Here is a 13,834-nt window from a genome sequence, read left to right as displayed (position 1 = left end):
AATGTACAAATGCCAGCAAAATTCTCCAGAGCCTGGCTTGGATGCGAACTTTGGGGGCTTGTGAAAGCCCAGCTCAAATGAGAAGTAAGCTTTTAAAGCCTCCTAAATTCTTAGTCAATGAAGATCAAAGCAATTCCTCCCCATCATCATTCATCCCTCCTAGGCTTCATTGTCCCCATCCCAGCTATTCCGACACAACGTATTTGCTCTCTTCCCTTCAGGTAGCTCGCAAGGGAGGTAAGTGGAAGCACAATCAGCATTTGCGTGGGAAAGGGGGAGGATTTCCCCCTATTTCTCTCCATTTCTGGGTAGCAACATGGCACGATAAGGGACCATAGTTATATAATTCTTTTGACGGTTTCTTCACAGTGCAATTTGCACGTGAGGAAAAGGGGGGAAATATATTGGGGCATGGGCTAGGAAGGCTTTGGGGGATGGGAAGGGCTGGTAGAATGCGTTTTTCTCCCAGCCCTAGACTAGCTCAGAAAAACAATACTGGACTTTTCTGATTTTATCAGGGACATATCTGTGCTGATCTGAACACAGCTGTGGAAAACTCACCCATATCTCTCTCTCTCTCTCTCTCTCTCTCTCTCTCTCTCTGGTCTAACCAGTGCTTTTTTTCTAAAAAAATGTTTAGGGGTACTCTCATTTTGACTCAAGAATATCACCATTTTGTAGTTCAAATTGGGAAAAAGAAATACAGTAAATGGACAAAAGTACAAAGATTCACAGAATGTTTTGGAGTATGCGTATCCCTGCATACCCCCAGAAAAAAGCACTGGGTCTAATCTTGTTACAGCTTGTGGTTTGTGAGAAGAGAACTTAATCACAGGCCTTGGCTCAGACAACATGCTAAACCAAACCTTGGCTTAGGTCAACGCAGGTCAACTGGGAAGAAGCAAAGTGGTTAGGAAATCCTCTCTGGCTGCTTGCACATTCTCAGAGTTTTATGAACCAAGCCTGAATGTGGCTTCTAAAAGGCTTCAGCTCCAATACGTTTTTCTTGCCCGCTTTTCCAAAACTGCATACTACATTCAAATATATTTAAGATAGCAACATTCATTTCACATGCTTTCATCTAGCTGCTAACATACCTGTAACTTCCCTACTTCAGTGCCTACTTGTCAGCAGCTTTTATACACAAAATCCAACACTAAATGTCAGTGAGCACACTGAAGATAACTGTTGGGAACAGTCTGGTAAAAGGCTATTGCCCTCCTTGTTTCTGAATCAATTGACCGTAGCAATTCAGCAGCAGTCAAGGACAGTTAGAGGTCACAATGACATAAGGCAGGCAGTTCTTCAATACTCCTAACAAAAGTTTAATTTTAACTTCTTTGAACTCTGATTGCAAAGGTGAAATTGTATTGGCATTTCACACTAAATAAAGAAGTATGACTAATCTCTCAACTACTACCAGTGTGTCTTCCTTAATTTATACTTACTGAAACAGAAAACAGCCTTTTAAACTACAGAAAATTTGGTGACTAGAAACATGAGGTCTGCATCATTGAAAATGGACCTACTTCTTCATCAAAAATAAATCCCATGCCTCTGCTGATGACCCAAATGGGCTCCACAAACAGGTCATTATCCTTACAAAAACAGGTTATGATTACCTTGTATTCTGAAAGCATGCATTCTTTTTCCTGTCAAATAGAGATCCTTTTCAGATCAATTTGCAGAATCATTTAGGTACTAGATATAAATCCATACCAATAAGTAATGTTAGCAAATGTAGTCAACAGTAGATTTCATCCCCCCTTCCCCACCCTTTGTTCCTCTAATGCATTAACACCATATTTTAAAGGAAATGTATAACAATTAAAATGTAATTATCCAATGAAAAGAACAGCATCAACAAATTATCTGAATAAACAAAGCTTGTAACCAACTATGTTCTGCTCAGAGTTGACTCATTGAGGAAGAAGAAGAGGAGGAGGAGGAGGAGGAGGAGGAGGAGTTTGGATTTGATATCCCGCTTTATCACTACCCTGAGGAGTCTCAAAGCAGCTCGCAATCTCCTTTCCCTTCCTCCCCCACAACAAATACTCTGTGAGGTGAGTGCGGCTGAGAGACTTCAGAGAAGTGTGACTAGCCCAAGGTCACCCAGCAGCTGCATGTGGAGGAGCGGGGACGTGAACCTGGTTCACCAGATTACGAGTCTACCGCTCTTAACCACTACACCACGCTGGCTCACTATTGAAGTGAATGGTGCTAAATTAGTCGTGTCCATTCAATACGATGGGTTTGCTCTAACATTGGATACAACCAAAATGCTGGATATAGCCCCAAATCCCCAGAATGGCTACCATCTTGGACATCATAGGTGAAAGAAAAATGTGAAAGAGGAGAGAAAAAGAAAAGGAAGAAAGAAAAGGAGGAGTGGTGGTGGTGGTGGTGGTGAGGAATACGTTGCATATGAGTGAACTGGATGTGGAAATAACATGGTTGCCAAACAGATTTCCACCCTGTATATCCCTTTCTATTACAGCATTTTTTATATTAAAAAAGATGCAACTAGAACAGTTTAAAATTTGCAAAACATCACAATTTGTGTATAAGGGTGACATAGTGAAATGTATCATCACATTTTATCCTTGGTAATGTTATAAAGCACAACCTCCTTTCCCCTTTTCTCTCTCTTCTTTCCTGTGCTCCTTTCCTCCTAATTACATTTCAGCTTATGCCCTTCTAAACTGTCCATAACATTAGATTTATCATTTAAATAAAAACAGTAAAAAAAATGGCAAACAAATACCATCCAATGCATTTCTGTCTTCCAGTAATAAATGGCTGCCATCTTTACACAAAGTGCCATGCAGCATTAACTTTTGCGGAATGAATATCTGCCCAAAGCAGCAATATTGCTCTTCAACATTACCTTCCAAAATTGGAAAGTTATTCCTTTATAGTTGTTATGTTTTTAATTTTTCAATTCCCAACAATAAGCATCTTGCACAGTACCCAATATTTGCTTAGTATCTGTGTATTATTTTTTTTATGCATCTTTTTCTAAGTCAAGTCCATGCTCGTTCTGAGCCACTGTCTATAAAATGAGAGTCTGTGTTCCCCATTCTCTAAAATAGGGAATTTTTCAAAAAGAAACATTCCTCAAATCACCCTGATTCACCTCTTTATTTGCGCTCCATGCAGAGCTAATCCACACCCCTATTAAATGTTTCTACTGGTTCTGTATTATTATTTTCAGCACAGCTCTGAGTTCCATTTAATAATACAAATAGCATTATAAAAGTAAACCCCCCACCCCATGGACAACGGCATCAGCCCTTCATACATTAATTTGAAACTAATAAATGATATCCATCTGAGCCCATCCACTAGCAGAATGGACTTCCACTCATGCAATAGGACTTCTTCCTTACCTCACTCTGTAGCCTCCTACTTGCCCACCAAATCTGTTTTGTTAAGGTTGGGGGACTCTCTGAAAGAGATCTGGAGGGTGGGATAGTGGTCTGCTGGTGGAGGAGAGGAAGTGAAAATTCACTTGCAAAACATTGGCTATCATCCACTGTGTCTATCTAGGTACTCAGAGGTTGCTGGTATCTATCACAAGGATATAAGTATAATTCTCTAGAGCAATAGCTTTTGGGAACTTGCAATCCTCTTCCAACAACAAGAGCTAATGAGCTTAGCACCAAGAACAGGTATATTTTGTCCCAAATATTCTAGCACCAAATTCACTGGCTGAAACTGGGTGTTAATGGTGAGGGTAGTTTCCTGAGGAAAGGTGCTGAAGGCTTTAGAACTTCTCTTTCTTTCATATATTATTTGTTACAAGAGCACAGTTTTCGTCTTTTTTCCCCCCTGAGAGTGAGGCAAAATACAGCTAAGCATATTTGGAGGATAAAGGAGGATGGGCAATTTTATGAGATAAAAGGAAGGCAGAGAGAGAAAGATAGTTAATAAGAGAGGGTGAAGGAGATAAAATACAGAAAGTCACCTTACAGATAAAAGATTTGAATATATTACTCTTCTTGCTCTGAATTCAGCTATGTTTACAAGAAAGGCATCAATCCCCTGCTCCCTATATTATTCATCGCAATTCTTGAATTATATTAGAGACTGTAGGTTTCTCATTACTTTATTTTAGAGGCATACTTATAGCATTAGACGGTAGATGAACACATTAGAATGGAGTCTAATGAAATGAATGAACTCAAACAGGGCAAAGGATAGACCATAGATTTAGGAACTATAATGTGATATAGTAAGGATTGGATCCATATCATAAGGATGGTGTGGTTTACATATGCCATGTTCACATCCCACCCCTCTTTGGTAGCATTAAAACTGCGCTGATCACATGTGGCAGAATGAGGTGAGATGCAAGTGATAAAATTATGGGGTGCCAAATGTACTATACTACTTTAGACTAAAGAAGTGTGGGGTGTCACATTTTAGATGATCTTTGGCATTGACCCAATAACCCACCAGCTAGGTAGATTTTTACACAGGGATAATTAAAAATGGCATTCCTTCCACAAGAAGCGGTACAATGCCTTTTCTGTTCTCAGAATTCTGCAGCCTTATTCTGCAGACCAGGCCACCCTGAGATGACCTAGGAGGCACATGCTTTGTTGTTCTAATGATGAGCAAGAGCTGAATAACAATCTCTAAAAGTGATCTGGTGGGTTCATGGAAGGTTCTGGAGGGGTTGTTGTGGGAGTTAGTGGTACACTAGTTCTCAGTTGCTTGGCAAGAGGAACAGGAGTCGTGGAAGAGTGTCACATCTGAAGGAATGGTCTTGTGAAGGAGGAATTCAACATTTTTCTGTCTCTGCTGTTGAGTGTCCAACCTTTCTCAATCAATGGATTTAATCTGCCTTGTGACTTTAAGTTGTCATTGGTAGGATACCTGTTGTTTTCTAATTATATTTTGAGAAAATCATTATTGATATTCGCAGAGCCTGTGAACTCTGCTCATAGTGCACCGTTATAACTCCTATTCGTGGGGAGCTAATCCTATGAGGCTTGATTAACTCTCACATAGCTTTCCTCATGGAAAGTGTTTTTGCAGCATGCAAGGGCTTAGGTGTAGAAAGCAGATTCACAATATGAAAAAGGAAGGGATTTAAAAAGAAGGGTCTCTGACTTCTTTGGTTTGCTTCGCTTGTACTACTCTGTTACTCAGCATAAATGGGGAAGGGCCATAGCTCAATGGTAGAGCAGTTGCTTTGCATGCAGACTGTCCCAGGCTTAATGCCTGGCATCTTCAGGGAGGTATGGAAGACTTGTCTGAAATCCTGGAGATTCAGTGTCAGTCAGTGTGGACAATATTGAATTAGGTGGACAAGTGATGGGACACAGTCTGAGGCAGCTTCTTATGTTCCCATGTACATGGATGGTAGTGGTAATAAAGCCAAACTATTTGTGTTGTTGTATTTGATCTCTTTCTGAGCCTAGTCTTACAAATTGGGCCTGAGGGTATATTTGTTCTTTCAGCAGCTCTTGTGGAAAACATCATCAAAGTGGTTTTGTGTTTGAAGAACTTTGAAAAGCACCGTAGGGATCTTGGGCAAGGTCTTGGACTCTCTAGGGAAAGCAAAACAAAAGAAGTCGGTTAGTGTCAAGGAGCTGTTAGGCAAGCACAGGTCATCCATGGGGCAGGAAAGACCATGAGGCAATTCGCTTTTATTCACAGAAAGTAACAACACAGCAAGAGGTCCTCTAGGTTGTCCCATCTAGCTGGAGACATTGCTGAAGCTGACCACTGGCTCTGCCTTTCCCCTCTAGCCTCTCACTCCCTTCCAAGCCTATCTGGGCCTGTCTGGCCCATTGCTCAGCAACGTGTAGGATTCACCTGAAGTGGGGTGTCGGGGAAGAGAAGAGCCAGCAGGACTGGGACTGTCCTGCTGCTGGGTAGAGGGGCCACCTCTGACTCCTCTCTATCTTAGTCTGGGCTCACACTGAGACTCTAAGCCTCAAGGCCTGTCATGGGCGGGTCTCCTTCTTCTGACCCCCCCACTGATCACTCAAACCTCCTGCTTCTAGCACCTCCCAGCTCATCCTTTCCTCAGACTGCTGCCCAGTGTCACAGTGCCATCATCCGGGGTCTAAGTCTTCTTCTTCTGTGTCCTCCCTGGAGGACTCTTGGGCAGGTGGTGCCCACCACTCTTCCTCATCTAGCCAGTTCCTGACAGGTGGTGACTTGACTGCTGCCAAAAATAATCCTGCAGCTCTGACTCGTTGCAGCCATAGCATGTGAAAGCAACCACAAGGAACAGCCTATTGATGTGTGGCGCTAGTATGTGAACTAACCATGCAATCCCATGGGTCTACTTGGTTGTGACTTAGGTGCATTATGGTTGTGACGCAAAACCCAGACCAAATGGAATTGGGGTTTGGTGGCAGACATATTGCCAAACTACCATAAACTGAACCTTTGCTGCATCCTCCTTAACACTGATTATGCCAGTTTCCTGCCACTATTCCTTGATTTGTGCCATGAAATCAAGGCTAATAACTCCAGGGGTACTGTTTCACTAAATGCATTCATTCGGGGTGATTTCAGAATCTACACACCCAAAGCAAATCTGTTGAAACGTCCCATATTCTAATCTGTTAAAATCTCAATTAATGGCACCACTGAGGCATGTCTCTGATCCAGAAAGCAAGTGTATAAGCCCCCGCCCCCACCATGGTATCATACTCTGTGCCTCTGTGCAGCAGTGGTTGTTGTTGTTGTTTTTAACCTTATCAGCAAAGGAGCTCAATTGAAGCAGAATGTTTCATTTGGAAGAAAATAAATAAATAAATAAATAAACGTGCGCCTACCTTCTTTACAGTCTAAGCAACACCTCCGTTCAATTTTCAGACTCGTTTTCAAGGTGACTATTCCCTGTATCTTTCTTTCATAGGCTGCTGCTCTTTTTTTACGTCGATGCCAAAGAATTTATTTTGTCTAGAAGACAACACTGGAATTTTAAAGCCGTAATGAGACTGCAGAGGTTTTTCTAATCGGACTCATTAACTACATTTCAAATTGAAAGGAAATTCTTTTGCTTTGGGGGAAGGTCACTTGTACATTTATTTCACACACACACATCAGATATCCAGTGGAAAGTCTTGTGGTGAAATGCAACTGCAATCTACAACTGGGCTATTTGCACTAGGACAGTTAAAGCAGTGTTAATGTTTCATTAACTAGCTCTTACATTCCAGACTGAGGTGGGTTGTAATTTAGCTTAAGCAACATGGGAAGTAGAAACTGGTGCTCAGAGCACCATTTCCAAGGCATGAGTTTTCAGTCATTTCTTCCTTTCTTCCTTGGCTGAAATGCGGTGACTTTCTACAACAGGGGTGGAACTTTATCAAACACATTGTGTATCAGGGATAACTAACGTGGTGCCCTCTAAATGTCAGTGGGACTGCAGTTCCCTTCAGGCCCAGTCAGCATCGCCAGTGGTCCAGGATGATGGCAGTTGTAGTTTGAAAACATCTGAAGGGCACTGTATTGGCTTCTGCTGCTCTACAGCATGATTACACCATGTTTTCTCACATAGGTTCCCTGCTAGACATTTTAGCAGAGCAGCTAAACCTAAAATTGTGTACTTTGGGCTAGAAGTATGATGTATGGCACACATATTGGGCCAAACACACAGATGGAGAACCCAACAAGCAGTGTCTCCTTAGAGCAGGAGAGTGAAAACCGTGTACACCTGTCTTTAAGTTTTGTGCCCATTCCATGGTTCATTGGTTCAAGGGGCCTGCAACGAGCCTCCCAGCCTGCAGAGACCCTGCTATCTTCACACTACAGCCTCCAAGTCACCAAGAGTCATCCCTTTACAGAGCTGGACTGGGGGGTTGGCAGGGACCAGCTGTTTTTTTGTTTGAATCTATAACTTTATTCAAACCACTGCCCCAGGTCTCTGTCTGGGCCTGCCCCCTTGCTTCTTTCAAGATCTTGTGTTCTCCTCAAGTAAAGCTTCTTATTTCACTTCATTACTGATTTCTACTTTTTACATTTTATTTTTATAAGTAGAAAGAAAAGCAATGAGAACAAACACAGCATTAAAAAGCCTCTCTCCCACACACAAAGAGGCATATGAATTCACATTCCCTGTCAAAATGCAGAGTTGGGAACTGGGATTTACTCTAACTGGGCCACTGCATCTTGTTTTCCCTGAAGGAGGCATTTATTGAGCTAATGCATGTTTCCAAACATGCCTTTCCTTGGTTGCTTTCTGTTGGGACTCTTCCCCCCTCCCCCCACTCACTTTTGCATCTTGGCCACCAGTCGAAGTTGCCGAAACAAAATGCATGAAGCTTTGTTTTCCCTTTTGCCTCAGTTAAAGGCGTAGCTGCTTCATAGAGACCTCAGTTATCCATTTTGGGTAAGACATTGCTTGTTCTTGGGCAGAGGGAAGAATCTCAGAAGCAAAGCTAGATACTGCTCGAGCCAATGAGGATTCCAGGTACTTTCTGTATGAGTCTTTTCAGAAGTCAGCTCCACTTCACCATGGGGAGGAGTTGAGGTGGACCGCGTGGCCACCACTCTCCCCTGGGGGGTGGGGGACAAAGTCCCATGTTGCCCGGGGGATTCCAGCCACATCAGTGACCGGCCAGCCAATCCGCTGGCTGGTGGGGTCGTGGCCGGGACCATTTAAGCAGAGGCACGAGCCAGAGGGCTTCCTCTTGGCTTGCTTCCTCAATCTCCTGCCCTCCCTACCTATTTTGCCGGTTTTAGTCATTGGTCTTGCTATGGACCATGGTTGGTCCCCGTTGAGGGGCCTGGTAGGAATTTTTCCACTTGGCAAAATTGGCACAGGCCATTTGGTTTTCGCCTACCTCATAGCAATTGTCACAACTTTGTTAGGTTGGCGGTTAGGCATTGTTTGACCTTATGAGGGAGGAGAGGAGGTGTGGCCATCACCTGCCCCTCTAAGCTTAAGGGTATTCCGTTAAAGGAATCCAGGGGTGTGGATCTTGTCCGAAGCCCGGGGAGGGGCTGGGGCCATGACACGACCCTGAGGGGAACACCTGGGGGAGCTCGAGTTGGTATGCATCGACGGGGCTCCCCCTTCTGGTGGTTTACCCTTACCGGACTCTCTGCACAACGGGCAGGAGTCAGATATAGTCGGGTCCATTCAATGCTTAAGCCAATACCGCTCACATATTGTAATCAATAAAGCTGTGGCCAAAATTTGCCCAATAACATTAATCAAATATCTGTGTCCTTGTGTGTGTTATTTCTTAACGAGGAGCTGGTTTCGGGGTCTCAACAAAAAACTGGTTTTCGCCAGGCTCTTCAAAGAGGCTCCAAGGAAAGAATGAAGTAAAGGTGCACTGGACCTTCCCATTTATTTTTTAGACCTGAGCCAAATGCCAGCAGAAAGCCCATTGCATGATGGAGTGGGGTGGGGTGAGGAGGGGAGGGAGAGGTGCCTTTCACTTCCTGCAACCTATATTGCATAATTTGTGTAATGCTCATTACCATGAGTACCCTAGAAAACATTTCCCATTTGATGGGAACAGTAGGAAGCTTGCTGAAAGCTAGCAATTAATTAGTGAAACACCATATGCTAATAGACATACAGCAGATGTGTGTACATGGGAGACTTCAATATAAAATTCCGCAATTGCAATTCAGGCAAGCAGAGAAACAAATTGTTGTGTCCAGAGAGTCTTTAGAAGGTAACGTGACTGCTTTTGCTCTCAGTACTCAGGTGCGTTAAATCTTGGCGCTACATGCCAAAGTCAAACTAGATACCATGATGGCAGATTGGCAGCTGAGGGTTATATATTTGTATGTTATGACTTGCAGTTCATCCATTAATAAATTGCACTTGTTTTTTTTATCAGTTACACTCACATCCCACAACTCTTTCCTAAGAAGTAACGAAAAGGAAGACGTGAAACTGAAATGGGTCAAAGTACACCTGTGATGGCCTGGGATTCCGATTCTGAGAGTGAACCGGAGGAATCCCAGCCGGCACAGGAGTCCCCGCCTCCAGGGCCGGCTGAACTGGGGCAAGGCCTAGATTCTGAGGAGCCTGCACCTGTGCCAGATCCTCAGGAGCAGGCACCAGGTGAAACCATTCTGGCCCCAGAGGTGCTTGAGGACTCAGTGTCTACAGGTGAGCCTTCCCCGGGGCCCAGTAACCCTTCGGCCTCTCCTGAACTGCAGAGGCTTAGGGCAGAGAGGCGAAGGGAACTGGTTTCTCCCAGGAGGAGTGCTCGCCTTAAGGCCAGGAGAGGCGGGGCTCCTGGGGGCCGGGACCGCCCCTGGCCTTAGAGAAGATAAAGGGCAGTCAGCCCGGTCCCAGGTTGCGGGAGCAACGTCGTCATTGAAGAGCTGTTTTGGCCAGCATCCAGTCCTGTTCCTCCAGTGTTCCTGTTCCCCGCCCGGCTACCTGCTTCTGATCTTCGAGTGTTCCTGTCCCCGCCCGGCTCCCTGTTTCGGACCTCACCTCGCACTTTGTGGACTATCTCCAGGCTAGTGACTTAGGACTGAACTTTGACTACGGTAACAGTAACCTTCCCCCCGGGACCAGCACAACACCAAAGGAGAAGGCCTTTCTCCCCCTCCTTCTGAAGAGAAATAGGAGGGGAGAGCCCAGAGACTATAGGGTCAAGGCAACCCATGGAATGACTCCTCTGCTATGTCAAACTGTTTATGATGAATGCAAACTTACCACATTCACACTTTCCAAAACAATATGGCAGCCTTCAAAAACTGCACTACTTTCAATTTTGCGGTGTAGTTTTTCAGCCATGTGGTGCTTTTCCTTTTCATAGTGGGCCAAGGGGAAGCCCCCCCCCCTTTTTTTTTTTACACAAGAGTTTCCTTACCAGGATGTGGCCAATTGAGTTTCTCTCCTATTAGGTTCATTGGATCTTAAATCCGGGGAAGCTAACACTTTTGTGGACTACAACTTCCATCACCAATGTCTGTGGAATATGGGCAGGGAGCTGGAGCCCACAACATTTGGAAAACAGTATGCTCACAAGGTCCGTATAGTAAAAGCTATGGTTTTCCCAGTAGTGATGTATGGAAGTGAAAGCTGGACCATAAAGAAGGCTGACCGCCGAAGAATTGATGCTTTTGAATTATGGTGCTGGAGGAGACTCTTGAGAGTCCCATGGACTGTAAGAAGATCAAACGTATCCATTCTTAAGGAAATCAGCCCTGAGTGCTCACTGGAAGGACAGATCCTGAAGCTGAGACTCCAATACTTTGGCCACCTCATGAGAAGAGAAGACTCCCTGGAAAAGACCCTGATGTTGGGAAAGATGGAGGGCACAAGGAGAAGGGGACGACAGAGGACAAGATGGTTGGATAGTGTTCTTGAAGCTACCAGCATGAGTTTGACCAAACTGCAGGAGGCAGTGGAAGACAGGAGTGCCTGGCGTGCTCTGGTCCATGGGGTCACAAAGAGTCGGACACGACTAAATGACTAAACAACAACAAATGCTCACTACCTATGCCTTGCACTGATAAGAAATGAAAACCTCTAATCACATTGGATCTTTAAAGCTGTAAATTAACCCAAGAGTTGTATATATTATAATTAGCTGCATGTACATAAGGGGAAAAGAAGTGGAAATGTTATGAAAATGTTCATAATTCTGGATTTGATAGTGTAGTTCTTCAAAATATAATCTGTCTGTCTGTCTGTCTCTCTCTCTCTAGCTCTCTGTTAATCCATAGCACATTTTGCTATAGATTTCGCCGTTGCAAACAGTATTATGCCAGAAATTGCTGGGCAACCCATGTGAATTTTGGTGAATTTCCTTAAAAATAGCTTAACAACTTTTGGCAAAAAAGCTCAACCACTGGATTTTCACTTTTTGAAATATGGCAACCATAATACATTGTGCTGTGTGTTGATGACAAAATTTCCTTACCTGTGCTTTGTCAAGGCATGAATTTCATTCTTCATTTAACACATGAACATTGACTTTATAAAGCTATGTGGGGAGTAGTGGATTTGGCACAGTAATGTAGGACTGAAATTATTTATTTCTAAAATTAATACGCCATCAGTAAAGTCAATAGTATCTTCTTTTAGCAGCTTGCAAATACAGTAGAAAATAAAAAGCACACATGCAACACAAAACAAATCAAGACAACAATAAGAAAACACTAAAAAATTCAAATACTAATAATAGCCTTTTCACCAAGCTGCCTATAAAAAAGTACAAACAGAACTATTTATTAAAACTATGTTTGCTGCATACCTCCTTAATAAATTACCCACATAGATTTTTAATGCACAAATTGACTGAGCATAAACTTTTGCAATTTTAAAACTGTTTATAATCTATAAAAAGAACCAGCCCTCCTGCTGGAGCAATCTGTCATAGAAAGCAATGAGAATGAACCTGTAACTGCTTGTGATATAAGATTCAGAGAAGTGCATAGTAAGTAGTGTAATACCAAGAACAAACCAGCAGAGGTCATCAAATCAGGAATAAATGAATGTAGGCAATGGGAGGAAAGAGAAAGTGGCAGACAGACAGACAGACAGACCAACAGACAGACAGAGGGGGTTAGACAGGGAGACAGAATTAAAAAAAAAATTAGTTGGGCATTCATAAAGATGCTACTGTGGAGTCAGAGTCAAGAGAGCACCAAAGCCAATCAACAATTTGCACGCGGCCAACTCAAGTCTAGCTAAATGGGACTGCAAGTCTCCGAGAGGTCAAAAATAAAAGGCAAACAATACAAAATTACATCAGCTGCAGTGGCCAAAATCATCCATTAATAAGATCTGATTAATTGATTTGCCAGACTGGAGAACAATTCTGCTAGAACCTCCTGAAAATCAAACAACCATACAACATCAAAGCGAGTTTTACAAATAGAGTAATGATATGGGTCAAATAAGCCCTTTGTTTGCATTAAGGAAAAGAATTGCTTACGCCTTCATTATTTAATTGAGCATCTACTGGAAACTGTTCAATTAACTCTGGCTTTTATCCTAAACGGAAACATTAATGAACAAGAGGGTTTGTTTTTGCTTTTGTCTGGTAGCCGATGAAGGTTGTTCTAGGAAGACCCGATCACCCACCATTAGGCAGAGGGAGGTAGCTGCCTCAGGCAGGACATGCTGTGAGGGCAGTGGCAGCTTCCAGTGACACACCCACTCCACGAAAAGTATTTTAATGTTAAGAGGGGGATTCACCTAATGAAGCCTTTCAGCGGAATCCCTGTGTCTTCCACTCTAAATGTTGTTCAAAGAAATTTAGCACTTTCTAAAACAGAAAGATATCCAAGTGAGCAATTAGTACCGCTTTTACCTTACTGGAGCCCTAACATTTCCACTGGCATTCACAGTTCCCATCTGGGCCTTCAGCTGGGTCATAAGGTCGCCTTGTTTTCGGGGGGCATGCTTGCCATTTGCTTTAGTCTCTTTGGTGCACCGAACAATACATTTTGGAGAGGGCAATGTGAGTGGCACTCGGGTAGCTTACTGGTAGAAGCAGAGGAGCAAAGGGACCCATGTCCTCATACTGAAGAAACGAGCTAAGTGAAGTGAAAATGGTACCTTTAGTGGTCAGGAAGTTTGGGGTTTAACTAGTGAGGGTTTTGCCATTACTTTAGATTTGTGTTTTTTAAGTGCCCTGGCATTGCCTATTTTGAACTAAGATTCCACAGGCAGTACACTGAGCCTCCAAACCAGGAAGACAGGGGCAGACAGGAGTGCCATGTTGGCCTTTGCCACAGGCAACAAAATGTCTTGAGCTGGCCCGGTGCCAGGTTTATGTATAAGCTAAACAAGCTATGGGACGTGGATGGTGCTGTGGGTTAAACCACAGAACCTAGGACTTGCCGATCAGAAGGTCGGCGGTTCGAATCCCCGCGA

At 43.5% G+C, this 13,834-nt stretch overlaps 1 long non-coding RNA gene across 1 annotated transcript; it reads right to left on the bottom strand.

Annotated features, from left to right (window-relative positions):
* Positions 1-4,092: 4,092 nt before the first annotated feature.
* Positions 4,093-13,547, bottom strand: LOC308470758. Its single transcript, XR_013982633.1, has 3 exons — positions 13,269-13,547; positions 6,801-6,927; positions 4,093-5,558 (listed from the first exon to the last, which is right to left on the bottom strand). It is a non-coding gene; the product is annotated as an uncharacterized lncRNA (long non-coding RNA).
* Between the last annotated feature and the right edge of the window lie 287 nt (positions 13,548-13,834).

This window comes from Podarcis pityusensis (assembly GCF_964106645.2).
Source record: "Podarcis pityusensis genome assembly, chromosome: 2".
NCBI classification, from domain to species: Eukaryota; Metazoa; Chordata; class Lepidosauria; order Squamata; family Lacertidae; genus Podarcis; species Podarcis pityusensis.
This window is presented reverse-complemented; position numbering and strand designations above follow the sequence as displayed.